Raw genomic sequence first — 20,405 nt, 5'->3', positions numbered from 1 at the left:
TAGTATCATCTTGGGCTCCTCGCCCCCTCTTGCACAAGACAACGAGAAGACAGGCTTTCTGTCCAAAATGCCATCCCCCACTGTGATGTACAGTACTTACAGGAGATACTGTAAGAGAACTGATTGAACGGATTTTCCTCCATTCTTTGTTAATAGGTGTGGGTGCGATTGTGCCATTTCTTTATTGTATTACATTATAGAGTGCATGTTTGAAGAACCGAGGTTTGCATGTGAATAGATGTCGCTGCTCCTGAAGCTGCAGCCCCTCCTCTCAGTCACCTTCGAAGCACCTCTTAACAGCTCATCAAGGGCTGGAGGTGTGAGGGTTGCCATCCCGCTGTGCCTCTCCAATGCTGCGGGACATCTGAGCTTTGGAACAGCATCGGTGTCTGTTACACCCGACCTCAACAGCAACAGAGCAAAAGAAGGAGGTGGGTGGAAGCTGTGCCTGGTTAAAATTACGGACAAATGGCGTCCGTTAAAAAATCCTTCACGGACAACGGACAGACGGCCGAAATAACGGACTGTCCGTGAAATTTACGGACGGTTGGTCACCCTACCTGCTCCCCCAGATCAGCATCCGCGCTATCCTCTCGGAGTCTAGTGGATTTGCACTGGTTGAATTGTAGCTTTGATTGGGTTTTGTCAGGCTTCCCCATGCTGTACTTACTCTCACAGGGCCTGGGCCTATAGTCTGCACACGCTATGGGTGGCCTACTTCCCAGGCCAACTCTGCTGTGACCTATTTGAAAGTACTTCCAACAGTGTGTCTATGCCTGCTATGCACAGACTCCAGCGCCTGCCTGCAGTAAGCCTCTTCCCCTGGCGGCCTTCAAAGGTGCCACTCTCCTCCCAACTGCAAGTGTCAGATTGCTTTTACTGGACCTGCATCCCCCCCACGAGCAGCACAGCCACTCTGCAAATTGACCCCATACCTGGGAAGGGTCTGATGTATCTCCGCAGCATCCAAGGTGACACAGGAGAGCGATGCAGTGCAACGATCACTGCCGGGCCCCAACTCAAGATGGCATCTCTCCACGCTCACCTCCCGCCGCTGCAATCAATTACGGGGACGGGGAAGACTAGGGACTGGCACGTATCAGGCGGGTCCAGACAGATTTCAGCAATTCAGGGCCTCAGCATATGGGGAGACAGTGTGCAGGCCTTGCTTCCCTCTTCTATCTGCCTCGTCAGGGTCCCCCTGTGGGGCGTGGGCAGTGGGCTCTGGGCTGATGAAAACGGCGGGTCCGAGACGTCACGTCACGTGAGTGACGTTTACAACGTCATCAACGTTCGGACGCCGATGTCGTATGATAGCTAACATTTAATTGGACAACAATCTCATAGCACTGCAGAGAGACATAGAATTGACGGTGTCACCCCATATTATGGTGTCACCCGGTGCGGGCCGCACCCCCCGCACCCCCCTAGTGACGCCACTGCCTCTCTCAAACACAACCTCACGAAAATCACATAACTGGTCAAAACTCCCCGTGGCGTAATGGATAACAGTCTTAGAATCCACTAGACCTTTGAAAATTCAGGACCCTACCCTAGTGAACCAAAGTTATAACAACTGGATTTCAAACTCATTGGACTTCACACTCCCTACATGCTGTACTAAAATTAAACGACAGTCAAAAACCGCCCCATGGTACTCTCCCGAATTGCGGGAAAGGAAACGCCAGTGCAAAAAACTGGAAAGGAAGTGGCATCTAGACTACTCCCCTTCAAATAAAGCCATCTATAGGGAAGCAATAAGGTCTTACAAAAACAAGATCAAAACCACACAATCCTCCTTCTATACTGAGAAAATTAGCACAGCCTCCTCCAAACCAAAAGAAATATATCAAATTGTCAAAATCCTCACTAAACTCCCTCATAATGTCCCTTCAACTCTTAACACACAAAATCATTGCAACGACCTAGCGGAATTCTTTTTTCAAAAAATCCAAAAGATCTACACCTCATTTTCCGCACTCACATCCATCCCGACTGTACATCCACCTGCTTACCGGAACAAGAGCAGCATCCCCCTAACACTCTGGAGTACCTCCCACCTCTGGATTCAGAGACGCTTAACCTCATTATGCAACAAGTAAAGTCTTGCTCCCCATGTGACCCAGCACCTCCACGTACTTTGTTGTCTGCCACTCACAGCATCCTCCCCTTCATTCTGGATGTGCTCAATGCCTCTCTTTCTACAGGCATTGTCCCAACTCCTTGCAAACAGGCAATGGTTAGAGCACTTATTAAGAAACCAAATCTGGACCTAACAACCCCAGTAATTATCGCCCTATTTCTCTGCTTCCTTGGATGAGTAAAATCTTGGAGAAACACATCAATAAGATTCTGACTGAGTTCCTCGAGACTAACCATCTTCTCGACTCCTCCCAGACGGGCTTCCGCCCAAAACACGGGACGGAGACAGCGTTGGTTGATGTGACAGAAGAAGCAAAGGGGATCTTGGATCAGGGAGGATCAGTGGCAGTCATCCTCCTTGATCTAAGCGACGCCTTTGACACGGTGAACCACAGAATACTACTACATCAGCTCCTTAGTCTGGGAGTCTCAGGGAAAGCCATTGCTTGGATTCAATCTTCCTGTGTAACCGGTCATTTCAAGTCTTCGAGGGTGATACCATCTCCCCCAGCAAACCCCTGAGCTGTGGGGTACCGCAGGGTTCCTCTTTGAGTCTGACTTTATTTAATGTGTATATGAGCCCACTAGCTGAGATAGTCCGGCCATTCGGAATAAAGATCATAACATACACCGACGATACTCAGCTAGTGGTATCTCTCAACCAGCTCGATCCACATAATACGCAGGTTAACCTAAAGGGCTGCTTAGAAGAAGTCAACAGTTGGATGACTTCGTATTGCCTGAAATTGAATGGAGAGAAGACGGAGCTGATGCTCCTCGGCAGTTCTCCTGCCTCCTCGATCAATTCAATCTGGCCTGCTTGCCTTGGCCCATCCCCTACACCGAAGGACACAATAAAAAGCCTCGGTATCTGGCTGGACAAATCCCTCAGCTTCAATTGTCAGGCGACCAAACTGTCAGCCACTTGCTTTGGGATTCTCAGGCTTATCCGGAAGATTCTCCCCCTGCTGCCCTTCGAGGCAAGACAGATTGTAATCCAAGACCTAATCCAGTCCCGCCTGGATTTTGGTAATGCCCTCTACTTAGGAGCCCCTGAAAAAACCCTACAAAAGCTGCAAATAATACAAAACTGTGCAGCACGCACTCTGCTGCCGCTTCCCTGCCCTCTCTCAGTTAAACCCGGCCTCAGAAGTCTCCATTGGCTTCCGGTTAGGGAGAGAATTAACTTTAAGACCCTTTGCATCTCCCTCCAAGCGTTTTAGAAAACAGGTGCTGCTATTAACCACTCCCTGATTACCCGTTACCATCCTACCAAACAGCTCCGTTCTGCTCAGTCCTTTCTTGCTACAGTTCCTAGGATTAAAAGGTCAAGATGCGGGGGTTGATCTTTCTCCGACAACGCGGCTAAACTGTGGAATTCTCTTCCCCTTCATCTGAGATCCCAGCCCAACCTACTTCTGTTCCGCAAACATCTAAAGACCTTCCTTTTCACAAAAGTATAATAAATTTCTGTTAACAGTCTGACCAGAAGGAACAGCTTTCCTAGCGCTAGGACGCCTCAGGGCAGCTACCGCGCTCTATAAATCTCCTTTTCATTTCATTTCATTCATTTCATTTCATTTCATTTCATGTAAAGTGCTCCAATACCGTCGGGTCGAGTTCGCGCTATATGAAATATGCATTAAAAAAAAATACTGATTATACACATCAGTAACAAGTAGTGAGTTAAGAGACTAAACGAGCCGTGACCACTGGAGGCCGCTGTTGCATCATATTCAGCTTTTCGTCTTTTCAAGCGCTATCTTCAGGCCCTGGGGTTGTATTACATAAGACAGCTGCGCAATACCTTCTGGGAGCCTCCTCCGTGTATTGACCCCGAAGGCAGCAGGGTCGGGGCATGTGCTACGCGTTCTGCTAACCCTGCCACCACCCCCACCATCAAAGGGCAGAGTCTTCTTACTGGGAACCTGACTGCGCAATCTAAATCTATTTAGCAATTCATTCATTTCATTCCTACGTCCATCGACCCCTTCAAACGCACACCCATTCACCAGATTGTCTCTGGCTGGGTTTCTATTTCTGGCTCTCTTACAGAATTCATGCATGTCTGTCTTCGTCCAAGTCCTTCCCTCTTTCATGCATCCCCTTCTCCTCCCTCCGTCCCTCGTCCGCTCTGTTCCTCCCTTTCACCTTGCTCTCACTCCCTGTCGCTCCTTTCACTCATTTCATTCGTTCCCTCTGTTCCTTTACTGCTCCTTTCTGCATTCCGTTTTTCTTCTCTTTTTTCCGGCTTGACGCCTCCTTCCCGCCTCATCTGCTTCTTTTCTTCCCTCCTCCCATTTTCACCTCACTTGTTCCAATCATTTTTCATTCGGTCCTTTCCTTTCTCATAACCTCTCTCCCGGGGCCCTCTCTGGCCCCTGTATCCTGCGGCGAGCAGCGCGTGGACAAACAGTCCCCATGTCGGTCTATGCCAAAGCTCTGTAGAACAACATATTCTATGTCAATGTATGTAAATGGCAAACATAAACTGTTTACTTTAAACAGTCAAGCAAACCGTCACTCTCCTGAGAGCTGGGAAGTGAACATGGATTCTATACTGCGAAGTAATCAGATTCCATGTAACGCGTTACGAAAGGTCAGTACTTTAACTACAGGTACATTGAGAACTGCGCTGCGTCTTCCCGTCCCTCGGGGTCCTTGAGGGCACGGTCTGCTCTCCTCCCTCCGTGTCCTTGACTGGACCCTTTTTCCTTCCCTCAGTGTCCCTCCGCTCCTTCAGTGCCCCTCAGTGCACCCTCTTCATTCCCTTGCTTCAGTGTCCTGAGGGCACCTGTGGTGACCCCTCCTCCCTGCCGTCCCTCGCTCTCCAGCAGCACGAGGGTACCCCCTCCGCTCCCACGGTCTCGGGCCAGGGTGTTTTCCCGGGCCCCGGACATCATCACTGGGCCATGAGCCTACCCGAGGGTCTGCATGGTTAGGGGGCATTAGTTCGGCCTCGTGGCTCGGTTCCAGGGTGGCTCCTTCGTGGCCTCGTGGATCAGCCTAGAACGTGGATCCAGACACTGGGACCAGGAAACTACCCGGGGCGCCCCTGGGTGTGTGGTTGGCCTTCCTTCCCCTGGCGTCAGGGCCCGTCTTCGGAGTCCGGGTGGCCATGGAGGGTCGCGGGCACCAGTCCTCTGAGGTCATCCGCGATGCGAGGATGCCGGTGGGCTCTGCGTGGTGCTGAGTTTTTCACGTGCTGCAATCACTCCTTCTTCTGGGCGCTGTGCCAGGACCAGTCTGCTAAACCTGTCGCGTGTGCGCTCACCTATGATATGTTTTCCTCTGTCTGGGCTTTCTTTGGGGTGGTCTCTGCCTGGCATCTTAACCTCATCAGCTATACCAGGGTGTGGTTTTCTGAGGCACAGTCAGGGTATGGGGCGCCTGCCAAGTGCCAAGGGTGCTAGATATCTTCTCTTTGCCAGGGCCTGCTTTTGAGGTCCTTCGGCGTCTCTGCCGCCTGGCGTGCCCTCAGACCTTGCCCCGGTCTGGGGGGGGGCCTGTCACCTGCACCTCTGTGTCGTGTGCGGGGTGGTCGGACCTGAAGGCCTCTGTGACGAGGCCCACTGAGTTGCTAGTGTGTTGGATTCACCCCCGGGCCTCAGCCGAGTTGTGGCATATCTGGAGTGCACAGTCACACACGCACTCCACGCCCTCCCACGCTCACTCCACCCACCCCGCTGACAGATCTGGGCAGGACTTCAGTGCCCCGAGCCCGGTGCCAGAACGATTCCTCTCAGTCCAGTGGAGAGCAGGAGCGTGCGAGGCAGGCCCTGGCGAGCGCGAGGGAGGAGGCAGGGGACGGACAGACAGCCCGGCGGGCAGTACACTGGTGACACCGAAAACATAAAAAAGACCTAGAATAAAAACTGAAGCACCTTCCAGAATGTCTGACAGCGAGACCCAGACGCCGCCGGCCACCCAGGAGGCACCCGAAGCACCCGAGACCCCCTGCGCAGAGCTCAAGGTCGCCATGGAAAAATGGTGAGTGACCCTAAAATGTGATGTTTGCCTACAGGAATGTACCCCATAATACTAGCGAGCACAGCATGTGTAGGGCGCACCACAAACTGAGCTGTTATTATGTGCTATTCATATTAAATGGCACTATCCATCTGTGGGGGGTCCCTCTTCTTGACCTTTGGAAATGGAAAGGCTGACGTGCCCCATCGAATCTGGAAACACAGATTATGCACAGATCTGAACTGTACAGCAGGTGGGAGGAGCCTCCTAAACTAGTTCACTTAAAACGGCAACTCATGAGCTGCAGGTAACACGGAGGTCTCTGCAGCGCGCACATTAACCAACCGAGCTGTCTTGCTAGGAGTTGAACCTGTGACCTGTAAATGGCGCAGACATCTCCGCAGTTAGAAGAGCGTCGGCCATAGGCGGTCGCCGGGGAGCGTGGCTGGGGTGTATTTGAAGGACAAAGTATAATCCGGATTGGGTTTTGTTTTTCGCTAACGAATTAAACCGGATTCTGTTCCTTTGGCGAACAAAAATACAGATGTTGCTTGTTCCACTTTTATGGCGGATTTCTCCGACTTCACCTAGCCCTGAGCTATCATTCACATTGGAACTGGAATACGTGAACTGCGCGCATGTATTTGAGAACCTAGTAAAACAAACCAGTCCGATAACGTATGTATTTTACTCCCTGTGACTTGCCGCCTTTTTAATTTGTCCTAAAGGCATCAGAGCGCTTTGCCTCAGCACCAGTGTACATTACACGAGGTCAGATTTTATTTTATGCCTGGGTAGAATAAGTGATTTGTCCAGAATCACAGGATGTTGAGCCTAAGAGACCAAACGGACTCGAGCTGGTCCCTCAGTTACAAAGTCAGCAGCTCAGCCGTTAGGCCACATTACCTCCATGTTATAGGCGCTTGTGGTTCAGGCTGAGATGTGCGTGCAGCACACTTCGGATTTTTTGCAGAAGGCCATGAACAATCTTTGCAGTTTGCAGGGATTGTAACCGTTGGACTCCAAGCTATGCAGATATAGCTGCAAAAAGCACATTAGCCCATCCAGCTCAGACACTGTCATCAGGAGCTTCTCTGGTGATCCAGTGATCTGACAGATCCCAGGTATTTCCCCAAAAAGAATTTCGACTTGCTTTGCACTTCAGACTAAAATGGGTCTGTTTCCTGCTTTCGTCTAACGCAGGATACACACACGACACCTCTTTATACCACATTCCTGGCGCCTTCTTCCAACTTGGTGTTATGTTACTTTGAGCACCTTCACACACTTATAATGAGAAGCATCGAAATACGAGTATTAAAAGACAGGGTCGTCGGCTGCCTATAAGGACCGTATAGGTAGCCGACGACCCTGTCTTTTGATACTCTTATTTCGATGCTTCTAATTATAAGGGTGTGACTCAGGGTGTGCAGCACGCGGCTCGATAGAAGTGGCTGGTACTCCTACAGACCTGCAGCCCGATACAATTTAGGGGTTCCTGTTTTTCTATCGCCGACAAGAGGCCTCACGTCGTGTGTGGCACCTATAATGATGGCTTCCTTCCTGGCAACAGCAGTTTGCACGCTAGGGTTTATGAGCTCATATCAGAAATGTCAAAAAGTGAAACTGCAACTCCCGAAATGCAGTGCATCACTGGCTTAAAAAGAAAGGACTGGATAATATGTCAGAGGACGTGGTTCCGCTTAGAGCTGTGCTTTAGCCACCTGAAACCCAAGATAAAACCAGGGGTGAAACACAGCCCCTCGCAGCCCCCGCGGCACAGGGAGCCCCCAGCCCTTCAGCACAAGACCAATAAATATATCTGTGAGATATGAGGGACCGAGAGCCCCCTCTTCACATCTCGTAGGGGGTACCCACCATCTTGCCTTACAGTACCGGTTTAAATGCTTATGAATGTACTGCACAAAGAACATACAAGGGAACAAAACGTTTGTGAAGTGCATTGTGGGATGTACACCGTCAGGTAGCACTCTGTGAATTCATTTTTAATGTACGTTTGAATATTTCTTTGACAATTTGAAAAAGAATCACACAAAGAAACTTTACCATAATAAAATTATTTTAAAACTATGACAGGAAGTATCTTGAGTTCATTACGAAAAGAAGCCGTCTAGCATTTGTGCCAGGAGAAAGTGTGGGCGCAATAAGGTTTGCTATGAAAATGAGTATGCAGACTTGAAAACATGCATAACGTGTCTACTGAACAAAACCGTCCAGGGCTTATCCAAGCGGCTGCACTAAGCAGCCATTTAGCATCGAGTGGGCCCCGGACACTGACGTAGAATGACCACATTGTGTGACACGAGACATCGTCGTGGGCCTCATTTATGAAAAGTGACGCATGGCTGCGTGAAAACAGCGATGCGTCACTTTGCACTGCGCCCTCTTTGCGAGACCAGTGATGCGTCATATTTACAGTATGACGCATCATGGCGCAAGGAGTTACAGATACGTCAGTATTTCTGACGTATCTGTACGGCGCAAAAGTGACGCATTGCTGGAGTGTGTCACAAAAGTGACGCAACTCCAGCAATGTGTCCTTTCACATGGAGCAAGCCCCAGGTGAAAGGGTCTGCGTCAGTCTTACGCCTGCTGTGAGGGAGGCGTAAGAAATTGACGCATTTGTGTCCCAGAAGTGGCGCAGTGAAATCTTATAGATTTCACTGCGTCACTTCTATGACCCTGTTTTGCTCAGAACGCCCCACCTGCATACATTATGCCTTGCGTAGGTATAATGTAGCGCAGGGGTTTACAAAGTGACGCATCTACCTAGATGCGTCACTTTGTAAATATGGTGCAACAAGGCACATTTTTTATGCTGATGGTGCGTCACAAAAAGTGACGCACCAGCGGCATAAAAGTGACGCACGGCCTCATAAATGAGGCCCCATGTGCTGTTCTGAGATGGTCTCGGATTTGACTGGCTGCAGGAGGTGACCATGGGGTGTTTGAAGAAACGGGGCTGAACAGTCTGAAATGAGGTGCATTGGGAACAATGTTTAAAGCAGAAACACTGAGAAGGTGGAGCCGTGAGCTGACGTGAGGCGTCTGTCTTCGTATGGCCTCAGGCCCCACCTGGGCGTGTCTGAGGGGAGTGAGCTGAAGGTTGTCAAAACAAGAGTTGCTTTCAAACCTGAAATACCGTAAGGTAGATTTACACAGTGGTGCGGGAACAATGTTCAGAGTCGGGGTGCACCCCTGAAGGCACAGGGGTTGTGAGAAAGCCACATATCAGACAAAGAACAATCATAGAAATAAGCCATGTCCACCCAGCATGAGAGTGGTAAGGTTATGCTATGAAGCCACGTCCACCCAGCATGAGAGAGGTAAGGGTATTCTAGGTAGCCATGCCCACTCAGCATGAGAGTGGTAAGGATATACTGTGTAGCGATGTCCACCCAGACTGAAAGAGGTAAGGGTACGCTATGTAGCCCCGTCCACCCAGCATGAGAGAGGTAAGGGTATGATGTGTAGCCACGTCCACCCAGCATGAGAAAGGTAAGGGTATGATGTGTAGGCACGTCCACCCAGCATGAGAAAGGTAAGGCATGCTATTTAGGCACGTCCACCTAACATGAGGTAAGGGTATGCTGTATAGCCACGCCCACCCAGCATGAGAATGGTAAGGGTATGCTGTGTAGCCACATCCACCCAGCATGAGAGAGGTAAGGGTATGCGGTGTACCCATGTCCACCCAGCATGAGAGAGGTAAGGGCACATTTGTGTAACACTCACATTACCTAGACCCACACCAAGTGGGATTTAGACCCGAACATTCCACCGAGTCCATCATTCTGGCAATCCACGATGAACTCAGGAAGGGGGCGGACCAAAACATCTCGCAGGCACTGGTGCTCCTGGATCTGTCGGCGGCCTTCAACACCGTCTACCACAACTTATTGGTTGGGCGGGTCGAGAGCGCCGGCATCCGCGGCCTCCCACTAAAATGGATCTCCTCCTTCCTTAACAACCGCCATCAAGCTGTTCGCCTCTCTGGTTTCGCCTCAGAGAAAAAGAGACTCACTTGTGGGGTACCCCAGGGCTCTTCTCTCTCCCCGCTCCTCTTTAATCTCTATATTCTGCCACTGATATTAGATCTACGGAGGAGAGAAGTTGCAATTTTCAACTACGCTGATGACCTGCAACTTGTTTTTACCATCGACTCGTCACCCTCTGCAATGGAGACCTTTCGGTCTACCATGACCTTCACCAGAAACTGGATGAACCTAAACCAGTTAAAATTAAATCCGGACAAGATGGACCTTGTCCTCACAAGGACCTCAGCCAACCCTTGGAACTCCAATTTTTGCCCCCCTTCCATGGGTCTTCCACCCTCCCCAGTTAGAGTGGTCAGAAGCCTTGGTGTTACAATAAGCAGCGATCTTACCCTGAAGATTCAGATTAATTCAGTGGTCTCTTCCTGCTTTTTCCATTTACGCAGGATCCGGAAAATTAGCAGATTTCTTTCTTTTGAGGCACTTATTCATGTCACCCTGGCCTTAGTTATGTCACGCATTGATTATGCTAATTCACTCTATGCCGGAATTCCTGCATATCAGCTACAGCGGCTTCAACTGGTGCAGAATCAAGCAGCCAGACTTGTGTACGGACAACCTAGATAGCACTATGTGAAACCGCTGCTTAAGAGCCTTCATTGGCTTCCGGTTGCCCAGTGCTGTCTCTTCAAATTGGGCTGTCTGATCCACAGATCCCTGCCATGCCACGGGCCAGCTTTCATCGCCAATAGAATTCAGTGCTATGTTCCCCCCCCCCATGCCCTATGCTCTGCTAGCTCCAATCTCCTTACCCCGCGTTCTTTTAAACGGAAAGAACATGGTGGACTCTGATTCGCGTTCCTGGCACCCCAGTTCTGGAACACTCTGCCCCCGAACTATGCCAAATCCATTCCTACTCCCTGTTCAGGAAATCCCTCAAGACATGGCTTTTCTCCCTGGCTTTCGATTAATGGCTTTCCCACTGCACATGTTCACGCATTTTCCACTAAGCGCCTAGAAACCGCTGGTGAACGCGCGCTCAATAAATATTATTTATCATATCATATCATATAATATCATGTCCACCAAATATGAGAGATTTAAGGTTATGCTATGTAGCCATGTCCACCCAGCATGAGAGATTTAAGGTTATGCTATGTAGCCATGTCCACCCAGCATGAGAGAGGTAAGGGTATGCTATGTAGCCAGTGGTGTATTTTGGAGCACAATGTAGCAGATCATTACTATAGCATGGAGTGGTAGTGCACTCTTATTTATAGACCACATTTTCCACTGAAATGGCCACTAAATCTGCAAAGACACGTAGTTTTATTACTAACACTTTACATTGAACAGCTGATAATGTGTTGAAATTGGCATTCAGTGAATATCTATCATTTGCGTATCACCAAGTAAAGCGTCTTGATTCACTTTGAAGTCATTACACTATCGAGGCATATTCTATCTTTTTAAATCCCATTGTGCACCACAAGATTGTTGCGTGGCCCATGGTAGATCTCATCGGAGTGTGAGATCAGCACTCAGGGGAATCAGTGTGATCAGCACATCTCTGGGATATTTTGTTGGGTCCTCACCCGCAGGTATCACCTGTGGCCTGCTTCATCATTGGACCCACACCCTACTCACCTAGGGTGGGTGTGCAGGCTCGATGCGTTTGTAAGCGAAGACCTTAAACTACTGCCTGTAATGTAAAATGTATTGTCCCAAGTGGGTTGTTGAAAAGTGGCAAAAACATCCACTGCCAGTATTATAAAAATCTTCAATTTGTGGATGTCCTGCTCCAATAGCGCGGCCCATCAGGGTCACAGCTGGATCCGATTCCCGAGCGGCGGGGCATCTTCGTAGCCAGGCCATTACATTTTACAATACAGTCCATGACCGACAGCTCTCACTTGGGAGAGATCACTGTTTCATACTGCAAATACCAACATGCTATTTTGTTTACACCCACTGGGGTGGGACTATTATTACGAGCAGGTGTTGAACAACGCGGGTTGTTGTGCTTGGAATCGTATTGCCTGTGAACAAGAATGAGAGACATTTGAAACGCGGCATGCTGATATAATTTTGAAATATGGTGCAAACCTACTGCCTGTGATCCTCAATAAAGAGGGAGTTAGCTCCCTGCAAGTGGCATCTTCACTGGGGTAACCTGTGTTTGGATATATTTATATATATATATATATATATATATATATATACAGGCACACATTTACAAAGCTACGTTTAAACAATGTAAAGGCTTATATTAAAAAGGTGCCTGACATATATATATATGGCCACCAACCGCGGTCCGTGCAGCTAACAGCAGTGGAGACGTGTAAGGGGAGATTTCGCGCGACGATGCAGAGGGAAAATTAAATAAATAATAAATTTTCCCTCCGCATAGACCCACAAAATCCTCCCTTACAAGGCCTCACCGCCCCACCGCTGTTACCTGCATGGACCACGGCTGATGGCCAGATATTCACAAGGCCAAAAAAATACAAGACTGGCCAGATCTAGGCATGAGACGAAAGGCATTAGTCCTACTTTTATGTTTGGCCTGTTCCGGTTTTTGCTTTTTCAAAATATGGTCACCCTAGGTAGTGATGGAGTCTGTTGAGAGGGTCTTAAGGGGGAGGAGGGGTGTCGAAAAAGATTGTTGCTCCGTGTGCCACCAGCGCTAAAGTCAGCCCCGGTGAAAAAGCACTATGGACACTGGCGTCTGTGATTTGTGACCAAACTGGGGACACATGTAATGAGAGGGTGTGGCTTATGGAGGGGGCACGTGGAGGAGAGGACTGGGCAAGGAGAGGTGGGCATGATCAAGGGGTCTCTGTAACGTCTTGAGTGAGGTGATCTGTGTATAAGCTGCAAGTTTCAGATTCAACAACGGCACTTACTACATGCCGGTAGGGCGAAAGTAGAAAAATAAAAGGGAACTTGGAGGAGGCTGGTGGAAAGAGTCCTTACAGATTACAGTTGCCTGAATTAACAGGCCAGTATTAAAAAAAGATGTGCTTTTTCATATTTCAACCATGTGTTGTCTTGCTGTATGTTTGCTGTAGGTAGAACACAGTAAGTTTCCTCTGGGATGCCTGCTGCCCCCTAACAGTATTCAAGTGAAGAACATTATTACGCTGGTAACAAGAAACCCTTTGCCTAACCTTAATGTGAGTGGTTTTCATTTCCCAGTCCCATCTCATGTCTACTGCATTACATTTCCCAGCCTCCATGGTCCTTACCGCTTTGAGTTGGAAGGCACAACCTTCCTCAAGAGGTGTTGATGAATGAGAGCGTGCCTCAGACTTCACAACCCTCCATGTGCCAGGCCTGACCTGGACATCCGTCCCCACTGCTTGCGAGCAACTCACCAGCCCCACAGTCAGCGGGTTCAGGGGTGCGTCCTGAGATGGACTTCGCTGCTGCTCAGTGCTCGTGTCTCCACCTGGTCACACACAAGGTCTACCAGTGAGATGTTAGTTAAAGAGGAGAAACCACAGGCCTCATGACTGACACTAACAGCACTGACTATAGTTTGGGATGTTCCAAAGAGTGATTGATGCTTCCACGGCACGGGCTGTGGGCAGGGCCGGATTGGGACTGAAAAACGGTCCTGGCAAAGAGCTCAGGTGTTCCAGGGGGTTGGGGGCATGCTAGCAGAAATCTTTGTGCTGCATTTGTTGCCGTGGAAAACAAAAATGGCCCCCAGGGGTCTAAACCCGACCCCAACCCTGGTGGCCCATTGGGGAAAAGCCTGATGCCTGTTACCGCCAATCCAGCCCTGGCTGCGGGGACCACTGTTACACCACTGTTTCAGGTGTCTTCCACAAGTGACAGGATCAAGAGGCCCAGATGAAACAACCCACAAAGGGAAAACTCCTGTCAATTTTAGAAGATGTGACCTAGCAGTAACCGATGCTGACCTTGGGCCTGGGGAACCAAGTATGAATCCGGCTTCAGCTCAACATCCTGTGATTCTGGGCTATAATCGCTTAATCTCCCCGTGTCTGAAAAATATGTGACGCATTCTTATTCTATTGTAAAGCACTCTAATGCCCTCGGGTCAAGTTTATGCAATATGAATCGAAATTTGCTAAAATGCTTCCATGCCTGGAGGTGATTCAAGGACTGCCCAGTCCGGGCTCAAGCATTCTGAATACTTAAAAGTGTTCATGCCTTTTATTTATTTATTTATTTATTTGTTTGTTTATATAGCACTAGAATCGACCCCCGGAGGGGTATCTCAGCGCTTAAACAGACTGAGAGACGAGGTAGTGGTTCTTAGCAGTTTAACAAATTTTTATGCGACATATGTATCGGGTACTTCATGCTCAATGCAGAAAGCTTTGGGTGGCCAGGCTATCCAGGCCTGTCATTGCCACAAAGTTAATCGATGATACTGCTCTTGAATTCTGCCTGCAATATTGTACGAATACGTTTCTTGCTGCTGATCAGCCATGATGTTGGTGATGATGAGTCGGTAGTCACAGCCCTGAAAGCCCAAAGAATGCGCGGGATCAGCATTTTCTAGTGCGGCAGGACAAGCAGGGACAACAAACGTCTGTGGCTGTATTCAATGCAAGTCTGTGAGAATTGATCAGTACCTTGTAGGCGGTGGTGGTTGCCAGGGAAGATCTGAGCTCATAGGCCATAAAAGGGTGAAGGTGATCGTGGCTTCGAAGTCTCAATCTAAGAGAGTCAGGCATTCCTCCGCAACACAAGCTGGAGCTGGGGAAGTCTCATGAGATCTCGAGTGTATGAAAGCTGGCATGGGCGAAGCTTTTGCCAACATTTCCATCAAGCAAGAGCTTGTGAGTGGCTTGGGCAGGACTCCATTCAGAAATGTCAGAGAGTGCACACACAAGTGGAAACACCTGACTGTGCGTACCGGAGGGATGTCCTGCCACATGATGGCATCTGCCCACCCAAGGTGCCGTGATGCTTAGCCAACAGAGAGCTGATTCATCAGCCCAGTCAGGCACTAGATCCAGCAAGACAACAAGGTAAGCCTGCCTGGAGGAAAGCAAAGTAAGCACCATCAAGAGGAAGGATGTCAATGCTTGATCTTCTGAGCTCGTAGAAGACACCCTTCACCTGGTTACTGATGGGTAAAGAAGGTGTGACTCTCAAACAAGAGTCAACATGCAGGGTCTGGAAGTTATGCCATTCCCTTGCATAGGAACATCCATAAATGTAATGGTTGCATATTTCCATACGGTGAAATAAGTATCATTCCTGTGCATCACCTCAACGAAACTCTATTCTTGCGGCCATGCAGCTCCACAGAAAGGCAAGTTTGATTATATTATCCCACATGGAAAGTAGAATCTAATGCAAATATTTTTGTAACACAGACAGGCAGGCATTTTGATCAGCTGCCCACAACCAAAGAGTTAAAGCTTATTATCTTTGCTTTAAATGTCTGCATACGTATGTGGATGATGGTCAGGGGAAATTGCAACAGCTGGTCATCAGGTTTGGCTGAACCTTGACATAGTGATATATTTGTGCAACACCTTGGACTAAGGCACAGGTACATTCTATTCCGCTTCCATGCCAAGGTAGGAAAATAACCAATATATGATGAGGATCTGCATGTTATCAGAGAGGCCAATAAAGCCAAGCCATGGGTTTCCCCATCCATATCATGGAAAAGAAGAAACATTTTGTAGGCTACCAGGTGGGGTGAAATCTGTTTTGACAAAAGGCTTCCCAGAAATGCCATAAAGAGGGAGCTCCACATCACCCCTACCACAGAGAACAATGAGGTTGATCTAAATGAAGTGAAGTGGTTCTCCAAACTGAAGGTCAACGTGGGACACCATCAGTTACAACTCTATGTTAGGTCACGTCTCCTTACCTTTTCTGTGTACATGCCAAAGGAGGGCGTTCAATGTCATCTGAGCAGAGTACTCAATATCAGTGACAACATATTTAGCTGCACTTTGCACCACATATAGATAAGAACGGCACCGAGGAGGCTACAGCAGTTTTTTTTATCATCTTCCGCAGATGTGAACTACTAAAGTCTGAAATATGTTGGTTACATCTTTAACGCCTCAGGGATCAACAGCTGATTCTAAGAAGATGTAGGGCATCAAGTCAGATGTACCATCAAATATGTCAAAGGTTCAGATGTTCCTGTGCATTGTGATGTATTGTGGGAGGTTCATCTCAAAGCCGATGACCTTGGAGTCCCCACCTGGCCTGCTGAAGTCAGGGACTTAATGAAGTTTGGTGGATCAGCCCCAGAAGGCACTTCAGGCCCCAAATGATGTCTTCCTGATTGCCACAACCAAGGCTTACTTTGATTCGAACTGTGAAACAAGCTGGTAGTGGATGTCAGGTACACATCTTTTGTTAATTGAGTCCCAGACTAATTCCCAAGACCCTCATAAGGATGATATGTCCAAGGATGATGGGCACAGCAACCAAATTTGCTAAATGATTTGGATGAATTAACCCCTGGATTGGCGAACACAAGGCCTCAGGATTAAGTGGTAGCTAGCCATTTATTCTAGAACTGGAAGTTGTCTGTGTTTACTGACTTGTTTCTGTAGTAAACTCTGTCATTTTCAGCTGTGTCCCAGGATCCAGAGGATTTTTGTACCGAGTAACCAAAATATTTCCTTTGCACGCTTGGCACTAAAAAGATAGCTAGGGTGAAGAGCCAAAGCTTACTCCGAGAGGTGACCACAGAGTCAGACTGGCTCATAGGGCAATCGGGCATTATTGGGGTGTGGGGTCCCATGTACCACTTCCTACTCCCCCTAAAACTATTCTAAACATTTACAAAGGGGATGGGTTCAAAGAAACATTTCCTCTTTGAGATTGAGTTACCACCCAACTTGGTAGTCAGCAACCTTTCAATGGTTTACAGCGGTAATTCGGGTTGCAAATTATTGATGCATTGGATGACGATTTAGTATTTGGAGCGGATGCCCACAACACACCCTTTCCCATTTCGAGTTGCTATCCAGTCACAATCCCATTTTAGGAGTCGGTACAATTTTTAACAGCTCATTAAGTTGGGTTGGTATATAGGACAAACCTTACTTATGGTAACAAACTCCCATTTGGAGTGTTTGTGACCTTAAAAGTTTGTACTTCTATCCCCAAGTTCATAATACCATCTGAGATTCTACCCACCACCACCACCACCTACAAGACTGAGAAACTAGGGGCCTTATTATAACTGTTCCAGTACTTTGGTAGTTATACTATAGCTGATGAATGTTAATACTTCAGGGAGTGGTATTTACCAGGTGGGCCATTACCTACCAATTATCAGTGCTGAAAGTCAACATGAAGTTTAACAAAAGGGTCCGGATTTATCAATATCAGACATAGAGTAATGAACCAAGGCAACCTGCCGTGCTGCGTCAAATAGAGAGGGCAGGAATGCACTATATTTACCAAGATGAGGTGCATTCCTGCTCTATCACTGCACTGGCGCACTATGTGGCACCTAGTGCCAATGCAGGCACCCTTATGCCATGGTGATATGACCATATGACATGGCAATTTGGATGGCTTTGTCTCATTCTCCACTGCTGATGGAAATATGAGCTATTTAGAATATCATTTGACACCAAAGGCAACAGATTAGCATGACAATATCGGTTGTACATGATTTTATAGAAAAACAATTTCATGGAATACCATTAATGAGAAATTTTATCTAAACTGTTTAATGGACATTTTCAGAATGAATGGCATTTGCCTTGTGTAGAAACCAATTCATAGAATGTCTTTTAGGTCAAAATCTTCCTTTGAATGCTTATTTTTTTAAGTGTGAATTCAATGGTTGCAGCTCTTGCTTTGAGAAACAGTTTTGTGGGAGATTTTTATTTCAGTGCTTTACTTCAGGGGGCATTATTTAATATCTTTCTGTTTTACATTGTCAAACAATTACTTTGGATGCTTTTAATACACTTATGTATCACCATCCGTAAACACCATCTATCGCTGACCCTTCACCACCCCTACACTCCACCCATCTCTGAACCCTAAAATCCCCTTTCTATGTCCGAAAGGCAATTATTTCTGATCCCTAAGGCCCCTCACCACCCTAAACATTACCCATCCCCGAACCCAAAAACCCCACAGTAGTCCTAAACTTCACCCAGGTTTAGTGTAATTTTGAATTTTTCCCTGTTAAATTGTCTTTCCTTAACATTGTTTTTCCTTGGTTTGGGTTCCTCTAATGTGGTTTTCTCAGTTTTCGTTTTCGTTTTCCATTAATTCACACACATCAGGGAATATCACCTGGCAAAAATAGCAATATAAGTGACCTGGCAGCATTGTATGACATTGACTGCAATAAAGAATGGAATGAGGATAAATAATGGCGTTGATGGGAATATAGACGGCATGAAATAGCCTCTTGCTGGACGGCATCCCAGGATTCAGTAGAGTATCAGGAACGGAACTAGACAAGTGTGGGAAGGGAATGGGGCGAAAAGGGAGAAAAGCAGAGAGCGGACGGCCCCGTAAGTAGACCACAGCAGGCAGCCAAGCCTAGAGAGCATCATGTGAATGAGTGACGCCGCCCGACCTCTGGGATGTGGGCTGAATGGCTGTGTACAATGCACCTGGGAGGGGTTATGAGTGCAATGTGTCTCCACAAGGAGATCCGAAGTTACTTAATGTATGCAGTATATGATTCTGCAATAAAAAATGTTTAAAAAATAAATGAAATAGCCTCTTGCTACAATGGTTAAGTGGATGGTAGAGTAGCAGTATTCTGTATAGCTGATGGAAATGTGTATGAAGTGAAAATGTACAGTACCTCTGACGGCAATAAGGCGCTGTGGCTCTGTGTGGTGATATTAACAGCAATATTGGTTTTGTGTCAAGATACTAATTCTGGATGCAGGTTCGGCAATATGTCAGTGTCCTGTGACACTGATGACAATGACCCACCAAAAAAAGTCACATGGGAATATCATACGATATTAGGGTGACATGCCAGTTTTTTCTGGCACTGAATGCAACATTGGGGGCTTTAAGATATTATGTATGACTAATTTCAGTAAAGATGGCATGGAAACTTTAGTGCCAGTGTTAAACGACGTGTGATGACATTGTTCTCTGGTATACATTGTAATGAGGGTGGCATGACACTCTATAGAGGTACTGATGTCACTGTGGTTGACAAACAAACCTGTAATTGCACTTCATCAAAAGTGTGTTGCACAACCTTGGTCATATTATCGGATTGTGGAGAATTTCACCACCGTTATTTAATGGCGACTCCTATTGTATATTCCATGTTAATGTGGAATATTAAAAGCTATTTGGCAGGGACTTTCATAATAGTAATTTATTGAGCCAAAAGTGTTTTAAAATTAAAGTTAAATTAATCTTTTTTTAAACAAATAATCAGAAAGTAACCGTCAGCTCCCAAAAATAGTATTTGATTCACTTGCTATTCTTGTGAGTTCTTTGAGTACTCACTCCTCCTAATCAGTATGTATGATCAGCTTCTAGAGTCACACTACAGAACGTTTTTGTTAGAAATGGGGGTCTCTAGTTAGCAATGGTTTGCACCTTTGTCCAAATCAGGAACCTAGTCAGGATAAGGGGAATACACTCCTAGATAACCCCTGCTCACCCCCTTGGTAGCTTGACACGAGCAGAAAGGCTTATCTCAGAGGCAGTGTGTACAGCATTTTTGAAAACATACAGTAATACAGTGACAACACTACAAATGGACACCACACCAGTTTAGAAAAATAAGTATCTTTCTCTAAACAAGACCAAACGGCAAAAATCCACAATACAGTATTCAAAGTATCCTTAAAAGTAGGTTTCACACTTAAGTCAAGCTTCTAGCAAAAAATAACTCCACTCTGTGTTATTACGACGTCATGACAGAAGAAATCCCAAAGTACGGCGCCGACAGTGAGGTGCGCGGTGTCGGGGCCAGAAGCCAAGCAGACCCACAAAGAACAAATACCTTGGAATTGATGAAAACAAGGTAGTTCACAGGATCGGGGAGGTGCGGCTTCATTGGCGCTGTGCGGCGTTCGACTTCTTACAACCCCAGGGGAGGTGCAGTCTCAGTTCCTTACTGCAGGGCAGGGGAGGTGAGACGGCGGTTCCTTACTATGTCTGGGAGATGATGTCCCGATGGCACCAAAACCACTGTTCCTTACGATGGCACAATGTTGATGGATTCGGGGAGTCACCCACGTCGAGGATCGGCTTAGCAATGATGAAGTCAGCTTCGGGGTCGATGCGGCACAGCAGCAGGCATCGGGCCCACGT

At 47.5% G+C, this 20,405-nt stretch overlaps 1 long non-coding RNA gene across 1 annotated transcript in view; it reads left to right on the top strand.

Moving 5' to 3' along the window:
* The first annotated feature begins 5,875 nt into the window (after positions 1 to 5,875).
* The window catches only part of LOC144767464 (uncharacterized), a 129,238-nt gene continuing 114,708 nt past the window's right edge, over positions 5,876 to 20,405 (top strand). Inside the window, exon 1 of the long non-coding RNA XR_013598215.1 lies at positions 5,876 to 6,132. This is a non-coding gene — a long non-coding RNA (uncharacterized LOC144767464). The remainder of the gene's footprint in view (positions 6,133 to 20,405) is intronic.

The sequence above is a fragment of the Lissotriton helveticus genome, chromosome 7 (genome assembly GCF_964261635.1).
Source record: "Lissotriton helveticus chromosome 7, aLisHel1.1, whole genome shotgun sequence".
Classification (NCBI taxonomy): Eukaryota; Metazoa; Chordata; class Amphibia; order Caudata; family Salamandridae; genus Lissotriton; species Lissotriton helveticus.
The sequence above is the reverse complement of the archived record's forward strand: the minus strand, read 5'-3'. Positions and strand labels throughout refer to the sequence as shown.